This window comes from Mauremys reevesii, linkage group 17 (assembly GCF_016161935.1).
Source record: "Mauremys reevesii isolate NIE-2019 linkage group 17, ASM1616193v1, whole genome shotgun sequence".
Taxonomy (NCBI): Eukaryota; Metazoa; Chordata; order Testudines; family Geoemydidae; genus Mauremys; species Mauremys reevesii.
In genome coordinates, this window is record NC_052639.1 from 13,554,167 (window position 1) to 13,574,791 (window position 20,625).

At 56.3% G+C, this 20,625-nt stretch overlaps 3 non-coding genes across 3 annotated transcripts; 1 reads left to right on the forward strand and 2 right to left on the reverse strand.

Moving 5' to 3' along the window:
* Positions 1-2,174: 2,174 nt before the first annotated feature.
* TRNAT-UGU lies at positions 2,175-2,248 on the reverse strand. The gene has a single exon. It is a non-coding gene; the product is annotated as a tRNA-Thr (tRNA).
* A 1,556-nt stretch (positions 2,249-3,804) lies between these two features.
* TRNAA-AGC lies at positions 3,805-3,886 on the reverse strand. Its single transcript has one exon. It is a non-coding gene; the product is annotated as a tRNA-Ala (tRNA).
* Positions 3,887-20,216: 16,330 nt separating this feature from the next.
* TRNAQ-CUG lies at positions 20,217-20,289 on the forward strand. The gene has a single exon. It is a non-coding gene; the product is annotated as a tRNA-Gln (tRNA).
* Positions 20,290-20,625: the final 336 nt, after the last annotated feature.

The window sequence follows — 20,625 nt, forward strand, 5'->3', positions numbered from 1 at the left end:
TTTGAATCATCAGCCTTTCAATTAGCCACCAAAGTTGTTTATCTCAGGGTATGTCTACACTACGGGATTATTCCGATTTTACAGAAACTGTTTTTTGGAAACAGATTGTATAAAGTCGAGTGCACACGGTGACACAATAAACACATTAATTCGGCGGTTTGCGTCCATGTACCGAGGCTAGCGTCAATTTCCAGAGCGTTGCACTATGGGTAGCTATGCCATAGCTATCCCATAGTTCCTGCAGTCTCCCCCGCCCATTGGAATTCTTGGTTGAGATCCCAATGCCTGATGGGGCAAAAACAGTGTCACGGGTGATTCTGGGTAAATGTCGTCACTCAATCCTCCCTCCGTGAAAGCAACGGCAGACAATCATTTTGTGCCCTTTTCCCTGGATTGCCTGGGCAGACACCATAGCACGGCAACCATGGAGCCCATTCAGTCTTTTTTCACTGTCACCATATGTCTACTGGATGGTGCTGACAGACGCTTAAAGAAGAGAATGACCTGGGAGTCATTCCCATTTTTGCCCAGGCACCCCCGGCTGATCGCACCGAGGCTAGCCAGGAGCACTCATGGGACAGCGATGACGGATACCAGTCCTACTGTACCGTCTGCCGTCCGCCAGGGAAGGGAAGAGGATGGTGCTGTGTAGCGCTGCAGCACCGTGTCTCACAGCAGCATCCAGTAGACATACGGTGACAGTGACAAAAGGTGAGAAACAATTTTTATCCTCGGCTTTCACGGGGGCGGGGAATGACACATACCCGGAACCACCCACAACAATGTTTTTGACCTTTCAGGCTTTGGGAACTCAGCCAAGAATGTAAATGGTTTTCGGACAGTGCGGGAACTGTGGGATAGCTACAGTCATCAGTCGCCCCTCCCTCTGTGAGTATCCATTTCATTCTTTGGCTTTCTGGTACACTTGTCTCAGCTCCTTAAGTTTCAGCACTGTGTTGAGTCCCTACTGTAGCCTCTGTCCATCATAGCCTTGGAGATTTTTGCAAATGTTTTGGCATTTTGTCTTTTGGAACGGAGTTCTGATAGAACGGATTCATCTCCCCATGCAGAGATCAGCTTCAGTATCTCCCGCACGGTCCATGCTGGAGCTCTTTTTGGATTCTGGGACTGCATGGTCACCTGTGCTGATCAGCGCTCCACGCTAGGCAAACAGGAAATTAAATTCAAAAGTTCACGGGACTTTTCCTGTCTACTTGGCCAGTGTATCCGAGTTCAGATTGCTGTCCAGAGCGGTCACAATGGTGCACTGTGGGATAGCGCCTGGAGGCCAATACCGTCGAATTGCGGCCACACGAACCCTAATCCAACATGGCAATATCGATTTCAATGCTACACCCCTTGTCGGGGAGGAGTACAGATATCGGTATTAAGAGCCCTTTATATTGATATAAAGGGCTTCGTTGTGTGGACGGGTGCAGGGTTAATGTGATTTAATGCTGTTAAATTCGATATAAACTCGTAGTGTTGACCAGGCCAGAGAGAGCAGCAGGTTTCCCCTAGTGTTTCCCGCTCTTGTTTTCTTGACTAGTTTCTCCTCTGCACCAACTTGCTCTTTTGCTTTGGGAGCCTGGTTAGCTCAGTTGGCAGACCATCAGACTTTTAATCTGAGGGTCCAGGGTTCAAGTCCCTGGTCAGGTGATAAACTACTCCCCAAGATCTTACACTGTCTTGCTGGAGTCCTCTTGGAGGTTACTTTTTCTCTGCAGGATTTTTCCTTTCCTCAGAAGGGCCTTTTTGTGTTGTTGGGTTTGAAGGGGCAACTTCCTGACAGCCCCTCTGTCCTTGCAGCCTGAAGGAATAAAGGCCTCTGGGCATAGAGCATGTTCCTCCCCTGCACACACACACACACACGAACACACAGAATATCCCTAAGGAATTAGAATCACCTGCTGCCTTCCCTGTCCTGCTGGATCCCCAAATGAAGATGCTCTTCAGCCTAAACCCACGTCCCCTCTTTTCCCAGTGCCCTGAGACCCAACCTCAGTCCCTCCTATGCTCACTGCTCCTCACTCCCAACCAGAGCCTGCTCCTCTTCACCCTTCTCCTCAATCCCAGTTTAAACAGCCACACTGGGCTGGACCAAAGGCCCACCTAGCTCTGTGTTTTGTCCTCTGTCAGTAGCCAATACCAGGTGTCCTAAAAGTTAATCAACAAGGCACCACTGGGAGTTGAACCCAGGATCTGCTGTTTACAAGACAGGTGCTTTAGCCAGCTAAGCCATGGTGCCTGCCTGTGGCTAAAACACACTGTCTGCCCACACCTGACTCTCTGCCATCCCCACTGGGGCCTGACAAGCTTTGCTTGTGTTTGAATTCTGCAAAGCAGAGGAGCAGGTGACGTTTTCCTTGCAAGCTCTGTGTGTGTGTGAATCTTTGGCCAGGTCTGCACTGCAAAGTTATTTCAGCATCATTATATTGCTCAGGTGTGTGAAAAACACACAACGCTCCCTCGGTTGGCAGCTTTTGGCTGGTGCACACACTGCAATGCCACGTCTGGCGACAAAATTGCCCTGTTTTGGTGACAAAATAAAACCACCTTGACGAGAGGCCTAGAGCTTTGTGCAGCAAACTTAAAGTGACAAATTTTCAGTGTAAATGCTGCTGGTCATTATATCACTATAATGGCCTCCACCAGTATCCCATAATGCCCGTCGTGAACTCGCCTGCCCTGCATTCCTGCTACAGAGGCTGGGCCCCTCCCCTTTCAGAGCCCTCCCATTTTTTAAAGTCCTGGGGTGTTGTTCTCCCCCTGTTCAGGCACCCCTGGGGCCCTGCAGTTCACACAGCTCTCCCTGATTTCAGCTGTTAGTGAGGGAGCCTCACTGCTAGCGCAGACTGGGCAGTTTCTTGCATGACAGACACTGTCCCAAAGCAGGACTAAAATTTGGGACTAGATTCATAGACTTAAGGGGTCAGAAGGGACCATTATCTCACCCATCCACTCCTGTAACAAAACCCTAACCTATGTCTGAGTTACTGAAGTCCTCAAATCGTGGCTTAAAGACCTCAAGGTGCAGGGAATCCTCCAGCAAGTGACCCAAGCCCCACGCTGCAGAGGAAGGCGAATGTCCGAGAACAATTCTAGGGGCAGGTGAATGCAGAGCAATGACACTGGAGGTGCCCAGACCTCCAATGGGGGCAGCGTGGAAATTAATAATGGGAAGATCATTTGCGAAATTAGTCGTCACTGACAAGCTTTGTCTCTGTTCCTGTTTCACACTGTGGTGTTAGTTAGAGGAATCAGTACAGATTTGTACTATATTAATTAAACACTTAATTTTATTTACCCAAGCCAAAAACTTAGTGTCACTTATTTTTTCTCTGTCCTATCAAGAATGAATTGAATTTCGTGACTTTCTGGAAAGTGCAGCGAGATGAAATGTGGGGAATTCAGTCTGTGTGTTTGTGAGCTGATGTTTTCCTCTCACAGGTCAGTGCCTGCATTGAAATACCAAGAGGGATCTAAGGGCTGGTGTACGCTGGGCACTGAACTGACAGAGTGACGTCTCTCAGGGTGTGAACCCCCCAACCCAACCCAACCCATAGAGTTAAGGTGACCTAAGCCCTGGTTAGATAGTGGTAAAGAAAAGGAAGAATTGTTCTGTCAATGCAGCTATTACAGGGATGGGAAAACCCCTCCAACCACTGTTTACTCCAAAGTGCTATAGCAATGCCACAGCAGCATTTTAGGTGTCCACAGAGTGAAAGTAGATCTGGCTCCAGTTTGCACTGTGGATGCTCAGGCACTAAGATTAGAGTGATAATAACAGCAGCACAGTGCTTGTGTAGTTGGCAGGATTTGAACCTGTGCGGGGTGACGCCAATAGATTGCTAGTCCATCGCCTTAACCACTCGGCCACAACTACTTGACATACAATTATTCCACTACATGATGATTCTGTTCTCACTGAATTGTCACTTCAAATTGCTCAGACCAGCTTCCCCAGCACGCTCATGACTGCGCATCAGTGTAAGTGTGCCCTTGGGTGAACAGTGAGAATTCCTGCCCATTTCCCTTCCAGCTGGAGCAGGATGAGAGTGTGTTTGTGTGAACGACATTGCTGTAGATTGTTGTTCATTCCCCACTCTGACAATTCAGACAGTCCCTTTCCTAGTCAAATCTCCAGCACATTGTTCCAGGGGCAGGATTTCTCTGGGGCACTGAAATATTTCTGGGGGCTGGTGCGTGAACTCAGCCTTGCATTCCACCCTTGATGTTACATGGACTAACAGCAGCATCAGAAAGAAAGAGCTGAGCCAATAGCTTCCTGCCAGGGATGCAGGTGCCACAACCCCTCTGTCTGACCATTGCCATTGCAGGAGAGAAGGGTTCACTGGAATCGAATGCCCTGGTTCAGACCAGAGACACAGGAAGGTTTCACTGTTCATGGATCTGTGCAAAGGAAATTGTGTCTCTGTGAAATTGAGGTGGGAAATGAAAAGTCCACGTGGTGGCCCAATGCTCTAGGGAATGTGGGTGAAGGACTCGGGCTGAGAAATGATTTAACAGGGGTTTGTTTCAATGTATTGCCCCGATTAAAATCGATGGCTAAAAGGCAGCCATGTTGTTAGCACTTGTACCGGTGTTGGGACATCCCAGTGGGTGTCAAGTCCATTGCCTTCACCAGGGGCAGTCAATTATTTTATCAAGGTACAAATTTCTTGGCCAAGGTATAGTCAAGGTCTAGACGCCAGAGAAAATAATACACTGCTGATAAGAAGAAGTACATAAAAAGATTTTGCAGCCACCATGGGCATAACAATGATGTGCCATGTTTCACTCTCCTTTCCCTTTGGTGCCACCTCCTTTCCCTTTGGCCTTGTAGTTGACCAAGGGCAAAGCTAAACATCTCCTCAGATACCAGGGAGTGTTTATGTTCATTCCTGCGAGCTACACAGGGGTTTGATGTTGCTGCTTTCAATCCTCTGGCTCTGCCGGGATAAGGAACAATTCAAGCTGTCACTGAACTGAAGGAGGAAGATCAGTTTTTGACAGGAGAGGGACACCTCCTCTTCAAGGAGTTTGGCTGGCAGTCCTGGTCCCCAGGTCTCACCCGTGGGGCTCCAGCAGTTTTGGGACCGGGTCACTCCCTTGGCCCCACCTGCTGCCCCCAGGCACTCCCCCCCAGGAGCCCCAGCAGTGCAGCGGAGCTGAGCAGCATCTGCCTGCTCACTCCAATGGCTGCCGGCCCCTCTGCATGGCAGGGCAGGGTGGGTCTGTGCCTCCGCGCTTCCCCACCCCGAGCCCCTGCAGCCAATGGGATGCTGCGGGGGTGATGCCTGGGGGCAGCAGAACGTGGAGGCCCCCCAGCCCACCCCACCTTGGACACCCCGGTAAGCACCGCACCCCTTACTCCCTCCCAGAGCCTGCACCACCATCCCCTCCCCACATACCCCTCCTCCTCCCGCAAACTCCCTCCCAGAGCCTGCACCCTCTCACACACACCTGCCCCCAACTCCCTCTCCCTCCACACACACCCTCCTGCCCACCCTAATCTCCCTCCCAGAGCCTGCACCCCCACCCCTCCTCCTGTTCCCCCTACTCCCTGCCCCAGCCCAGAGCCTGCACCCAGCACCCAAACTCCCAGAGCCCTACAAGGAATTTTTGTACTCAAGGCAAGGGCCAGCTCCAGGCTCTTTGGCTGCGGGTCCTTGAGTCCCTGTCGGAGGGAAGGACCTGCCACTGAATTGCCACCGCCGCTTCATTCATCCTTCGGTGGCAATTCGGCAGCGGGTCCCTGAGTCCCTCTCGGAGAGAAGGACCCACTGACGAACTGCCACCGAAGAAGTGGCAGTGGTAGAGCTGCCACCGAAGCGTCGCTGATTGTGGTAGAGCTGCGCCCCTCCACTTTCTGCAGCTGAGGCAAGTGCCTCACTCGCCTCGCCCATGTTACAGCGCTGCAAACTCCCTCCCAGAGCCTGCCCCCCAGAACCCCTCCCCCACCCAAACTCCCTCCCAGAGCCTGCCCCCCAGAACCCCTCCCCCACCCAAACTCCCTCCCAGAGCCTGCCCCCCAGAACCCCTCCCCCACCCAAACTCCCTCCCAGAGCCTTAGGCAGGTGAGGGGCAGAGTTTTGGGGGGTGGGTTCTGGGCGGTGTGAGTGACATTATTGGCCCACTGGGAGGACTGGCACTGGCCCTAAGGTAAATTGAGGTTGAGACCCATGTGTAAAGACCCATGTGTAAATTCACTGGAACTTTTCAAACTCTCCACAGCTTTGCCAATTTTCACCAGGAATTTTTCTCCATTAACAAATTCTCACTTGTTCCCTACCAGTTGGTGACCATTGCACCAGGGGCATGTCAGTCTCAGGGTCCTGATTTCCCATTGACCCTTCCCCCTTCTATTGGGACTGGAAACTAGCCAACCAAAAACCCCACTAAGTTTTAGTAAAGGGCCAACAGTCCCTTACACAAGCCAGCCCTGTGAGAGTCACCAATGTGCAGAGAAGGCAGTATGAGCTGGTCCCATGGTGTAACAGGCAGCACTCAGAACTCTGAATCCTGCAATCTGAGTTCAAATCTCAGTGGGACCTTGTGTTAGCTGGTGGTAAAGATCTGGTGCTCAAAGTGCTTTCCTGTCTCCAGCTATGTAAGAGTGAATCATTTCCCTCCTGCTGGGTGACTCCTCCCTACTGGAGTCAGGTCTTCGGTGGGGGTCTAGAAGTGGCTCTGGGGGTTGGGATTCTCACTGCTTGACCTGATGCCCACAAGTTTGGTGCTTGTGGCCACACTTTTCCTCTTGCCCACATGGCACTTGAAGAAAGCAGGGCCAGGCTTGGTAGGCAGGAGGGAGGAAGAGCAGGGCCGCCCAGAGGATTCCGGGGGCCTGGGGTCTTCGGCGGCGGGGGGCCCTTCCGTTCCGGGACCCGCTGCCAAAGTGCCCTGAAGACCTGCGGTGGGGGCCCCCCCGCTGCCGAATTACTGCCGAAGGGGGACCCGCCGCCAAAGCGCAGTCCGGTCTTCAGCGGAAATTCGGCGGCAGGAGAGGTCCCCGCCGCGGGTCTTCGGGGCACTTCGGCGGCGGGTCCCGGAAGGAAGGGCCCCCGCCGAATTACCGCCGAAGACCGAGCTGAACTTCGCGGCGGGTCCGGCTCCGCTCGCGGTAATTCGCCAGCGGGGGTCCTTCTGCCCCGGAGCGGAAGGACCCCCGCCGGCGAAGACCGAGCGAAGAAGCTCCTGCGCCCGGCCCGCAAGAGTTTTCCAGGCCCCTGGAGCGAGTGAGGACCCCGCCCAGGGGCCCTGAAAACTCTCGTGGGGCCCCTGTGGGGCTCGGGGCCTGGGGCAAATTGCCCCTCTTGCCCCCCCCCTCTGGGCGGCCCTGAGGAAGAGTCCCAGGCTGGAGCCCAGCACACCTCTCCTCCTCTGGGCACCTAGAGCAGAGGCGGCTGGTGCTGACAGCTCTGAGGGAAGGCTTATAAGCCACAGAGCGACTGAGGTCAGGGCCAGAGGAGGGAGGACCATGCCTATGCATGGACAGCAGATGGCCATGAAGACACCCGGCCAGCCTGCTTCCTGGCCTGGCAAACACCCACTGAAGTCGTGCTTAATCCACTTGCTGATCAGGGGGAAAACCTGTCAAAATCTGTGTGAGGAGAACCCGCTTGGGTCGGAACGGAGCGAGGAAAAAGAGTGAAAAAAATAACCAGCAAGAGAGAGAGCAAGCGAAAAGAATGTGAAAGGCAGAGAAAGAAATAAAGGGAGAGAAAAAATATTAGAAAAAGAAGGAAAGAAAGCAAGAGCGTGAAAGGTAGAGGGGAAAAAAGAAAGCAAGGACATACAAGCTAGAGAAGGAAAGGAATGAAAAAGAGCAAATGAACCACAAGTGCTAGCTGAAGCTGGAATGAGAGAGTCAGAGAAAGGACAGACTGACCCGTTAAGCAAGGTTGCACCCAGATTCTCCATGTTGGGGGAACAGGCCCCCCATTTCCATCCTGGCCCTGCTTGGCGGGACCATCCATAGGTGCCTATTGGCACCCCCATGCTCTGTGGAGGGGGCAAGCCCCAAAATACCCTCCTCGGGACACGGGCTCTCCCAATCATGACTCCCTTCCTGCACGCTCCTGGGAATGGGGGAAGGTGGGGAAGGCGTGTGCTGAGCAGCACCGTGGGTGTCTCTCTGGGGCGAAGGAAGAGGATATTTTTGTACCAGAAGGAAAGAGCAGGGGCGGGGCGTTTGAGGAGCTGGGGCGCACACCAGAGAGAGGAACTGAACACAGCCCAGTGTGAGCCCAGTGCCAGTTGGAGCCCAGACGCCTGCATCTGGAGGACCATCTCCAGAACCTACCTTGATGGTGCTGTCCATCACTGCTCCCACGTGAAGCTTCCCACCTAGACCTCACTGGACGAGGTGAGGTGGTGCATTGGCAAAGGTGGCTGTTTTAGCGGGGCTCTGTGTGTGTGTGTTGGTGTAGAGAATTTTGGGAAGTGAAGTCACAAACTGCTGGGGCTGGTTTCCTGTTGGTGTGAGGTTTTTTTTGGTCATCTTCTTGTTTTAGGGCTAGAGCTGGGTGGCTTTCTGCGTTGCCGTTGACAAAGGCAGCGGTACAAGGGGCTCAGGGTGGAGAATCGGGGGGGGGAAGGGTTCACAGGGGGTCACAGGGATAAGAATCACATTTAGCCCTTGCATGGCAATGGTGGTGCACTCACGCACTGCCACGCCTTTTAGTATCACGACTACTTATCTGTACAACAGCAGCACCTACAGAGACCGGGGCAGAATCAAGGCCCCTGTTGTGCCGGGGGCTGCACAGACACAGAGACAGTCCCTGCCCCAGCTGAGATCAGGCCCCGTTGGGCCAGGCGCTGCCCAGACACAGCGAGAGACAGGCCATGCCCCAGAGAGTTTACAGGCTCCACACCCAAAAAGTGGGAGGAGAAACAGAGGCCCAGTGTCACACAGTAGCACTGAGAGTAGAACCCAGGAGTCCTGGCTCCTCCTGCTCTAACCACTAGACCCCACTCTGCTCCCAGAGTTGGAGACAGAACCCAGGAGTCCTGGCTCCCCAAAAGGGCAGGAGTGGAGTCTAGTGGTTAGAGGAAAGGAAGATGGGTGTCAGGACTCCTAGGGTCCAGTCCCAGCACTGGGGTTAGAGTAGAGTCTCGTACCTTAGCACAGGTGAGGCTGGGAGCCAGGACTCCTGGGTTCTTCCCGTCCCCCCAGAACCGTCTTGCACAGCAGGAGGGGGCTGGGCAGGAAGTGGTGATGGGGTGAAAACTACCAAGAAATGCAAATCCTGGAAGGAGCCTGTGCCAGGAACTGGGTGGTGCCACGGTTCCATCCCCATCTCTACCCCCCCACCCCTTGTCTGGCAATGGATCGTGCCCCCTGTGCCCCCAATCCACCCCTGCAAGCCCTGGGGGGCAGGGAATAGCCATGGTGCTGGGCCCCCCATCCAATTGAAGTATTCAGTGTCACACTGACCCAAGGTGTGTGCATAGAATGGGGATTGTGCGTGTGTGTATTGATTGATTGATTGATTTCTGCATGGGGTTTTGTGTGTGGGGAGGGGGTGTTTGTGGCTGTGCAAGTCTGTGTGTTCATGTGGCTGGATTTGTGCATGTGTTTGCATCTGTTAGCAGTTGTGTTGATGTTGGCTGGATTTGTGCGGATGTTTGTGTATATTAGCAATTCTGTGCGTGTGTGTGTCTGGATTCATGCATGTGTTTGTGTATGTTTGCAATTGTGTGTGTGTGCATGCTCTGCTGCCCTCTGCCGGCGCAACAACCGTTTCTCTGTATGTCACAGCCCCCATACCATTCACCCTGGTGGTGATTTCCCCATCTTACAAGGGCTGGCTGGCCTGACCCTTCTCCCCTCTGCGGAGTGTGGTGGGGCTGCAGCTCACCCCCTGTGGGGCAGGAGTGCCAAGATGCGGGGCACCGGGCTCCGATGCATCTGGAGAGCAGCTCACATGAGGTGGGGCAGGGCACGTGGTGTCTGTTCTGTGTTGCCTGGTGCTGGGCCGTTGCACAATCCCCAGCCGCACAGCGCATCCCGAGAGGGGGCAGGGGGCCAAGCAGATGATCCAGCACGAGAGGGGTGAGGATGTGTGGTTGAGGGGAGGAAAAGCCTTGGGCTGCACTGGGGGAATGCAGAGCAGGGGTGACACCCCAAAAACCTGCAGCAAAGGGATGGACAGGTGGGGTGGGTGGATAGAAGAGGCAGCGAGACTAAAATCTAAAAGGGGAGTGTGAGGTCTGGTGGTCAGAGCGGAGGGGGGGGTGTTGGTGGTCAGAATTCCTGGGTTCTATCTCCAGCCCTGGGAGCAGAGTGGGGTCCAGTGGTTAGAGTGTGTGTCGGGGGGTAGCCAGGACTCCTGGGTTCTCTCCCTGGCTCTGACTCTCTCTTGTGCAATCCCTCGGCAGTTACCCATGGTGTCACGGAGTGTGGGGGAGTCAGGGTCCTGCACCCCCAGCTTCCTGCGATCACAGTGACTCTCAGCCAGCCAGTAAAGCAGAAGGTTTATTTAGACGACAGGAACACAGTCCAACACAGGTCTTGCAGGCACAGATAACAGGATCCCCCCTGTTAGGTCCATCTTGGGGCCCCAGGAGCCCTATAGCCCCCATTGGGGATCAGAGCCCTGTCTGTGCTTCCCTTCTTTCCCCAGCCAGCTCCAGTCTGCCCAACCCCCTCCAGCCCCTCCTCTCTGCTCAGCTTCTTTCCTGGGCCAGGAGGTCACCTGACCCCTTTGTCTCCAACACCTTCAATTGCACCTTTGCAGGGGAGGGGCCCAGGCCATCAGTTGCTAGGAGACAGAGTGTCAGGCATTCCCTTGCACTGGCCTTTTGCTTTGCTAGATACTTAAGAACTGCACTGGGGACACTGAAGCTTCACAGACCCCAGTAAGACCAGTCCCATTTCCTCACACATGGCCCAGAGTCTCATACTGCCCCTTTGTTACCCAGCCCGGGGCAGGGTGGGGGATGGCCTGGGAGACCTGCTAAGAAAGGCGCTTCTGGTGGGTTTGTGTGTGGGTCACACTGCCCCCGGCTGGATAGACCCCTATGGTCAGAACCAGTCTCAGCCAGGGTCAGGCCCTGGAAGCCCAGCCCCCTCTGTCGCCACGGCTATGTCTATTGGTCTCCTGGAAAGGTCCATTCTCATTGGTAGCTGTCCAGTGGCAGTGAGTTCCACAGGCCTTGGCACATGCTGTATGGGGCAGGAGGTCCTTGTGTTGGGAGCAGTGGGAGTGAACTGTGTGCGGTTGTGTCTCTGAGCACAATTGTGAATATTCCAGTGTGTGTGTGATTGTGAGCATGGCTGGGGGGTGTGATTGTTTCTCTCTTTGGGGATGGAGCTAGCATGCCCCTCTGGGTGTGTTGTGTGTGAGTGTTCTTGGGACTGTGTGAGTCCCTTTGTGCATCAATGTGTGTGTCACTTGCTGCAGGATACAAAATCCTGCAAAGCCAACACACACACACACAGCAGGCTCAGCCCCACCAGCAGGGACACACATGTCTCTCCTGGGCCAGCTTGGACAATTTCCCATCTCGACCCGGCACACTGCTGGTGCCCCCACATGGGGTGGGCAGCAACTGGGCAGGGGGGCAGATATGCTGGATACAGAAGGAAGCACTTTTGAGAAAATCAGTCAAGGCCCTTAGCAGAGCTGAGACACAGACCCAGTGACCCCTGCACCACCCTGGGAGGAGTGGGGTCGAGTGGTCAGAGCAGGGAGGGCTGGGCACCAGGACCCTGGGTTCTATCCTGGGTCTGGGAGTGGAGGGTCTAGAGCAGGAGGACTGGGAGACAGGACTCCTGGTTCCATAGGGAGACTGTTTTTCCTGGGCTCCCCTCCTAGAGATCCCAGCCCCTAGTGGAGAATGAGTGGGAACAGGGAAGTTGCTCTCCCACTTCAGAAACATGATTCAACCCCCATGGGCTGTGACATCATGGACCCCCCCCCAGGCAGACAGTAGAAGCCCCACCCCATCAGAGAAGGTGGGGTCTAGTTGCACCCACAACAATCCCACTCATGGTTGCAAAGAAACCGCACAAACCACTGCTAGGACAGGATCTGCTGCTCCCACTGCTTTCTTTTTCACCATGAGCTGCTCCCCGCCAGGCACCACACTCCATTCACACACCTTTGGTCAATATGCAGCTCAGTGGCAAACACTGCCCCGAAGTGACTCCGGTGCAGGCACCCACAGCACGAACTCCCCACACCGGATTCTGTCCACACGGAGAGAATTCTCTTCACCGGGCTCCTTCGGTTCATCTCGCTGCTCTACGTCCTGCCGCCAGACACTGCTCATCTGCATAGCCCCGCCCATGGACACGTGACACCTTCTGTCCTTTTAGTCTCCAGGGACTGAGTTGTCTGCAGGGAGTGAGCACTTCACAGCCGCCGGGCGGGGATTGTCCGTGAGCCCCGCTGGGGCGGGGCTTCAGGAGAGACCCAGCCCCATAGACGGCCTGGGGCAGGGAGATATTGGGGAGGGATGGGGGCGGGGAAGGAGAGACCCAACCCATAGACCTGTAGGGGCAGGAGATCTTGGGGTCAGGAGGGAGAAGGGGATTGGCAGAGACCCAGCCTGGGGTGCAGGAGGAAGGGGTGGTGTGGAGGAGACATGTCGGGTGGGGGTGGGGTGTGTGAAATGTTGGTCCAGGAAACTGAGTCACTCCCAGGACATCGTGTGCAGGGAGAGCACAGGGGCAGGGAGAGCCCCAGCCTCAGAGAGCCCCAGAGGGATATTGGGGGCAGGGGAGGAGATGGCAGAGGAGACACCCATCTCCATAGACCCCCAGAGGCAGGAAATGAGGGGAGAAGGGGGGAGGGAGGGATCCAGCCCTATAGACCTGTAGGGGCAGGGAGATATTGGGGGCAGGAGGGTTGGCAGAGACCCAGCCCGGGGTGCAGGGGCAATGGGGCGGTTTGGAAGGAACTGGGGAGGAGAAGAGACACATGGCAGGACACAGGTTGGGACAGGGAAACTGACTCACTCTGAATACATGCAGAGCAGGGCAGGGCGGAGGAAGATCAAGCTGGTCCCAGGGTAATTTCGGGGGGGTCTGATTCCCCACTCAGCCGGGGGGCTCCCCTCTGGGATGAGGAGCCCTGGGGTGGGGCGGGTACAGGGTGTGTGTGTGTGTGTGTGTGTGTGTGTGTGTGTGTGTGTGTGTGTGTGTGTGAGAGGCTGGGGGAGCTGCCTGGGCAGAGGGGCTGGAACCAGGGGCAGCTCCAGGCACCAGCACACCAAGCACGTGGTTGGGGCGGCAAGCTGCAGGGGGCGCTCTGCTGTTCGCTGCGAGGGCAGCAGGCACCCCAGCCCCTCCCCCACTCTACCCCCCTCACCCCCCTCCCAGAGCTGGGGGAGAACCCAGGAGTCCTGGCTCCCAGCCCTGCCCCTCCCCCACTCCACCCCCCTCCCAGAGCTGGGGGAGAACCCAGGAGTCCTGGCTCTCAGCCCTGCCCCTCCCCCACTCCACCCCCTCCCAGAGCTGGGGAGAACCCAGGAGTCCTGGCTCTCAGCCCTGCCCCTCCCCACTCCCCCTCCCAGAGCTGGGGAGAACCCAGGAGTCCTGGCTCCCAGCCCTGCCCCTCCCCACTCCACCCCTCCCAGAGCTGGGGAGAACCCAGGAGTCCTGGCTCTCAGCCCTGCCCCTCCCCACTCCACCCCTCCCAGAGCTGGGGAGAACCCAGGAGTCCTGGCTCCCAGCCCTGCCCCTCCCCACTCTGCCCCTCCCGGGCTGGGGAGAACCCAGGAGTCCTGGCTCCCAGCCCTGCCCCTCCCCACTCCTCCCCTCCCAGAGCTGGGGAGAACCCAGGAGTCCTGGCTCCCAGCCCTGCCCCTCCCCACTCCACCCCTCCCGGGCTGGGGAGAACCCAGGAGTCCTGGCTCCCAGCCCTGCCCCTCCCCACTCTACCCCCTCCCAGAGCTGGGGAGAACCCAGGAGTCCTGGCTCCCATATTTCCATATGGCTCCATCCAACAGCCCCCCGGTGGGGAGACAGGAGGCCAAGGGAGGCAGGGGGGGGCCAGGCGAGACCCGGGACACGCGAGTTCGCGTCAGGAGCCGGAGGGGGCGGGGCTCTCTGGGGCGGGGCTGAGGAGTTGTGAGGAGGTGTCAGGTTGACCAGGGACCCGCCCTTCCTGGGCTCGAGAGGAGGTGCCCGGGGCAGGCTGGGAGTTGTAGTTCCTGGCTCGTCTCAGAGCGGAAGTGCGCGCCGGTTGCTCGGACAACGCGCTCCCTCCCGGTGCACTCTGGGAAGCGTAGTTCTCTGTCTCTCTCACGCGGGCCTCTATTGCAGGAGGGCCGTAACTCGTCCTTCGCGCGCCCCGCTCCCTGATTGGCGGAGAGCGCGGGACAGAGACTCGGCGCGCGGGAGGCCCAGTTCCCTCGCCCGAGGCTCCCCCCGCGCTGCGGCCGTTGGGATCCGTGGGATCCGGGCGGGGCTCGGGGCAGAGGCATTCGGTCCCGGGGGCACTTCCGGCGGGGTGCCGCTGCGCGTACCTCGCCAGCGGGGGGGGGCGGGGTCCTTCCGCCCCGGAGCGGAGGAAGCTCCTGGGCCCGGCCCCGCAAGGGTTTTCCAGGCCCCCCGGGGCGAGTGAAGGACCCTGCTCCAGGGGCCCCGAAAACTCCAGTGGGGGCCCCTGTGGGGCCTGGGGCAAACTGCCCCTCCTGCCCCCCCCGGCGGCCCTGCCCCACATACCCCCCAGTCACTCATCACACGCTGAGCTAGTTCTTCAGGGGCCCCACTGCCCATCCAGGAGCCCCGTGGGCCTGTGGCCGGGAAGTGAGGGAAGCTCCCCCTTGGGCTGGGCTGGGGGTGGGTGTGACTCTTTTCCTGCCTTGTGTGTGCTGGGCTCACCAAGGCTGTTTGCTCCCTCGGGGTGGGGGGTGGTTTTGGCCACAGGTGACGTGGTTTGGTAGCCCGGTGGATGCCGCGGGGTGTCTGGAATGGGGCGTGTGTGTTCCCATCGTGCCCCTTCCCCTCTGCCTGCAGAGCTGAGCACAGACAGGCCTGAGGGGCAGAGCAGGAGCTCTGGGAAGGAGAAGAGCAATATGAAGATGGAGTCTAAGACGAGGCCAGGTGACTTCTGTGGAGGGAGACGTGCTGGACAGCGCCAAGGATTGGGGAGACAACCAGGTGTGAGCCCAGGCTGCAGATTTCTAATTGTAGCTGTGATGGCAGAATGGGAGGAGGGTTGAAGCCGGAGCCCTGGGGTGTGGGAGTAGTGAGAAGAGGAGCCTCGCCACCGTTGCTTTTTCTTTATAGTTGTGTTTCATACCAAGAGAAAATAAATCGCGGGGACGGAGTCCAGCCCTGAGGTGAGATGGAAAGTGAGCGAGAGCAGTGACTGCGTGAATCCTGTTGATGCCAGGCAAGACCTGCCCAGCTGGGATCAGAGTAGCTGTCTCTGTCGGTGAGATATGTATCTGGTTTGGGAAGGGCTCTGGTCACAGTCCTCCTGGCTCCAGGCAGGGACTTCCCGTTACCTGGGTGTGGGTTTCCAGACTAGCTGTGGCTTCAAGGGAGATGATGTTGCCATTTGCGAGGGCTGATCATCTCTGGCCAGGAGTGGTGTGTGCTCCCTAGCAGAAAGTTGGATCCATGAGGGTGACTCCTGTTCTGAGTTTCTTTCTTCCTCCGAGGTTTCTCTATGTTGGCCAACTTACACTCAAACTCTCTCTCCTTTCATGGACACCTGTCATGTTCAGTTGCCTGCATCCTCTTCCTCTGCTCCCCACCCCAGTCTCCTATGGGCTCAGCTGGATCCATCTGCCCCGGGCAAGGTCTCTGCCATATTGGAAAGGATGTGTCCTGCCTGCCAGGATAAGGGGTTGCTCTTCCAACCTCTATCTTCAGGAGACCTCATTGGTGTAACTGGGTCACAGCATGAGTGGCCAGTCATGTCTTTGGGGCTGTGGGGTCTGAGACTGAGAGGGGTGGGCTCGTGGTCATGGCTTTGGGCACAGGAGAAGTGGGGCTGGGATTAGAGATTCCCAGAACCCTCCTTATCACCCGCTAGCTCCATTACTGCATCACCCAAAGCCTCACTCAGGGTCCACTATGCCTCCTTGTGCTGGGCACTGCAGGGACAATCAGAGGACAGCAGGATGCATGAGGAAATAGATGAGTGTGTGAGGCAGATGGGTGAAGGGGTGTGTGGCATACATTGGGGACGGATGGGGTTGAGAGTTGGACGGACAGCGGGACAGATGGAGAGCTGCAGGGACGGATGGTGACGTCACAGGCTGGACTTGTGATGGGTTCAGCTCATGGCCGCTGGCCCTGTCATCTCCTGCCCCCATCTGCCCGTCTGACTCTGCCCCTGTCTCTCGCAGGCAGCACTCAGCAGAGTCTGGCCCTGTCGTTACACTGGTGCCTACATCCAGTGTACACCTGTGTGTTATGTGCTCCTGGAGAGCTCAGGTGGGGACAAGCATGCGGCTCACGGCTGCTGAACCAGCTACTCCAAAACTGCCACAGATCTCCCCCTCCTTGGGCAGCAAGACCCTGGCTGGGGGGTTCCCTGTCCCTCCTCGCTGCCAACGCATCCTGCTCAGCACAGAGACCGAGGTCACCTGCCTCCGCCCAGCCTCTAGCTGGAGCTGCTCCAGCCCATTGCGGGTATCCAGCCTGGCCGGAGTTGGTGCGATGTCCTAGCGGAGTCCGTTCTTTCTCCCCGGTAGATGACGATTTTCCCCACTGCAGTTAGTTGCTCTTTCTCTGCTTCCCCATAGCCCCTCCCCAGTGATAGTGACCCCTGCTGGCCAGGCATGAGAGTGTCCTGTAGGGGGTCTCCTTGTAGGAGCAGTGACTCCTGGTGGTGAGGGGCAGCAATGCCTGGCATGTATCCCCCCTAGCATTGCTGCAGCGCCCCCTGGTAGCCACTGAGGGCAGTTGCCTATGTGACCCCACCATTGCCATTGTGCCTGTGAGCGCTGGTGGGTAGGTGAGGCAGCGCCCTGTATGTATATGAGCCATTGGGGCAGTGCCCTCTGCATATCCCACTCTCATCTCGGTGACTCGTGTTGTCCCAGTGGGGCAGTCCCCTGTGTATTTAGTCCCCCCAACCCCTGCCTTGGGCCAGTGACCACTGGTAGCCAGAGGAATCAGTGCCTGAGGTGTGTTTTTCACCTCCCCCAAGGTGGCAGGGTGCCTGGGTCGCCGTGTCAGGCAGTGCCCTCAGTATCTTCCAACCCCTTTGTGGCAGTGAGCCCTGCTCCTGGTGTGTGTCACTCCCCCACTAGGGATGTGCTCTGGTGGCCAAGTATGGCAGTGCCCTGTGTGTAGCCCCCTCTCTCCCTGCCCCTGCCCCCCAGGGTGACCAGATAGAAAGTGTGAAGAATCGGGATGGGGTGGAGGGTAATAGGCACCTACATAAGAAAAAGCCCCAAATATTGGGACTGTCCCTATAAAATTGGGACATCTGGTCACCCTATCCCTTCTACCCCTGAGCCAGGTATGGCAGGCACTGATCCCTGGCATCTCTGTGGGGCAATACCCTCTGTATATCCCCCAATTGGGGCAGTGACCCCTGTTGGTCAGGTGGGGCAGTGCCCTGTGTGTTTGTCCCCCCCTATTTAGGTAGTGACCCCTGGTGGCTAAGTGAGGCAGTGGCCTTTGATTTCCTCTTCTCTCCCCAGCCCCCTCTCTCTCTGGGGTAGGGCCCCCAGTTGGGGCACTACCCGATGTGTATCTCTACTAATTGGAGCAGTGACCTCCTGTGGTGCCCTGGTGTGGCAGTGCCTATTGATATCTCCTCCCTCTCTCCCCACACCATTGTGGTAGTGGCCACTTCAGTCAGTGGCCTGTTTATCATCCCCCCTGCCCCAAACCACCACCATTGCAGCAGTGGCCCCTGGTGGCCATGTGCGGCAGTGCCCTGCATGTATCCCCCACAACCATTGCTGCAGTGACCCCAGGTGCCCAGTTTGAGTAGTAGCCTGTGTGTACCTCATCTCTTGGGGCAGTAACGTGTGGGGCCATGTAGGGCAGTGGCCTGTATGTACCATCTCCTCTGGAGCAGTGACCACTGGTGTCTTGGTGCTAAGATGCAGCCACCTCTGGGGTACATGGTGGGGCTGTTTACAGGACAGTGGGGACAGGCCCCCCCGTTCCAGGAAGCAGGGGAATGTCTGGTGTTCAGGGCAGAGCGTTCCACCTTCTATTGAACTGTGATGCTCTAAGCACCTTTCCCCTGCATGAAGAAGACCCTGTGTGGCTCCAAAGCTGGTCCAGTAACAGGTATCACCTCACCTGCCTTGTCTCCCTGGTATTCTGGCCAGTGTCCAACTTCCCCTTCGCTGTTGGTCCTCAAACCTCCTCCAAGCAACCCCCCCCCCCAGTCTCTTAAGATGCCAAACCTCCCCTGGAGCCCAACCCAGGGGAGGCACCACCTGAAACCCCTATGGCACCATGGGAGTGGTAGTATCCACTGCCTCCATCTCCCACCAGCCAGGACAGGCCCCACAGCACCATGGGAGTGGTCGTGTCTCCTGCTTCCATTTCCTGACAGCCGCTGCCAGGCAGGGCCCAGACTTCCCGTTTCTGGTGCGAGTCCGGAAGCAGATGCTGCCATGAGGCGATGCTGGGAAGGGTGGTGCTGGTGTCAGGAGAAAGCAGGAGGAGTAGGTGGGGTCTGTGCTACTGTCCCCCTAATCCCTGCTCCCCCCCCCGGCACCCAACCCTGAAGCTCTGCCCCCCTGACCCAGTGCCCTCCAGTTCCCCTAACCCCTGCCTCCTCCGCACCGTAATCCCTGCACTGTGCCCCCTTTTCCCTAACCCCTGCACCCCCTCCTGTGCCCACTTGGGAAACTGACCTGGATGCACAGAGTAGCTGGCATTGCTGCTCGCTCCCCGCCGCCCCTGAACACTGCTCCTCCGCACATCGCTAGGGGCTGTGAGAGGGCACGGAGGAACATTGGGGAGCAGTATCCGCTCATCACCGCTATCTCCCCTTCTCTTCCCCTCCCTCCCCCATGCTCCTATGCCGGGAGGAGCAGGGAAAATCTGGGCACCACCCCAAGCAGCACTCCTGCCAGCCGGGAGCAGTTTCTGACTTTACACCAGCAGCACACACCTCTCTGCTACCGTACAGCACCGCCCTTGACCATGGTACCCCTGGGCAATTCCCTGGTGGCACCCACCCCAAAGGCTGGCCCTGGCTATGGGCTTCAGAGGAGTGAGCAGACCAGGCGGCCATGGAGAGGTCCAGCCCTGTTCTCCTCTCCGAGCTGCTAGCAATCAGAGGCCAGGGACATGCTTCCATGCTGATGACAGGTACTGCTCGATAACGATGCCACCAACCGAAGATTGATTTTCCTGTCTAGTGGTTCAGGTTCTGTAGTGTCTGCATCAGAGTGTTGCTCTTTGAGGACTTCTGACAACGTTTCACACCTCGTCCCTCTTGGATTTTGGAAGGCTCTTCAGATTCTTAAACTTTGGCTCAGCGCTGTAGCTGTCTCTAGAAATCTCACGTTATACCTTCTTTGCGTTTTGTCAAATTTGCAGTGAAAGTGTTCTTAAAGTGAACAACATGTGCTGGGTCATCACCCAAGACTGCCATAAAATGAAATATATGGCAGAATGCGGATAGAACCATGGAGCAGGAGACATACAGTTCTTCATCAAGGTCTTCAGTCACAAATTAACACGTTATTTTTTAACGAGCATTATCAGCATGGAAGCATGTCCTCTGGAATGGTGGTTGAAGTATGAAGGCATATGGATGTTAGCATATCTGGCACGTTAATACCTTGTAACGCTGGCTACAAAAGTGCCATGAGAGAGCCTGTTCTCACTTTTAGGTGACGTATATAAGACACGGGCAGCATTATCTGCAGTAAATGTAAACAAACTTGTTTGTCTCAGCGATTGGCTGAACCCGAAGTAGGACTGACTGGACTCTAAAGTTTTACATTGTTTTCTTTTTGAGTGCACTTATGCAACAAAAAAAAATCTACATATGCAAGTTGCACTTTAATGATAAAGAGATTGCACTATAGTACTTTATATTTTACAGTGTAAATATTTGTAATAAAACTATATATAGTCAGCACTGTACACTTTGTATTCTGGGTTGTAATTGTGTCAGCAACCTGCCCAGTTGCCTCGCTGCCAGGGGATGCAGACATTTCTGTAAGGCACATAAAGGGGCTATTTGGTGTTGAAGCAAATGCGAGGAATGTGCATTTATGAGAGGGAATTTCCATCTCTTCAGTAGCTGTACATCAGGGCCCCAGTGGCCTAATGGATAAGGCATTGGCTTCTGAAGCCAGAGATTGTGGGTTGAAGTCCCATCTGGGGTGAAAATCTACTTTCTTCCTGTATATTGCAAGGAAACCTTGGCCTTTATATTAAACAAGGAAGCTGGGAGATGTTTGAGCACAAAGTCCTGGATCTTGGGAACAATCACCAAGGGATATTAGAAGGCTCCGTCTGGTGACCTAATGGATGCAACCACACCTCCCCATCCCAGGGTAGTCCCATCTGAGAACCAGGATCCATGGAGCAACATTCCCCTCCTGCCTGACAGGTGGGCTGTGCAGATGATGGTGGAGGGCAGCAGGAGAGGAGGTTGCACTAGTGCTGCCTGGGCTGTATCTGCACCAAAGATAAATGGAGGGTCATGCAGCCTGTGCCTG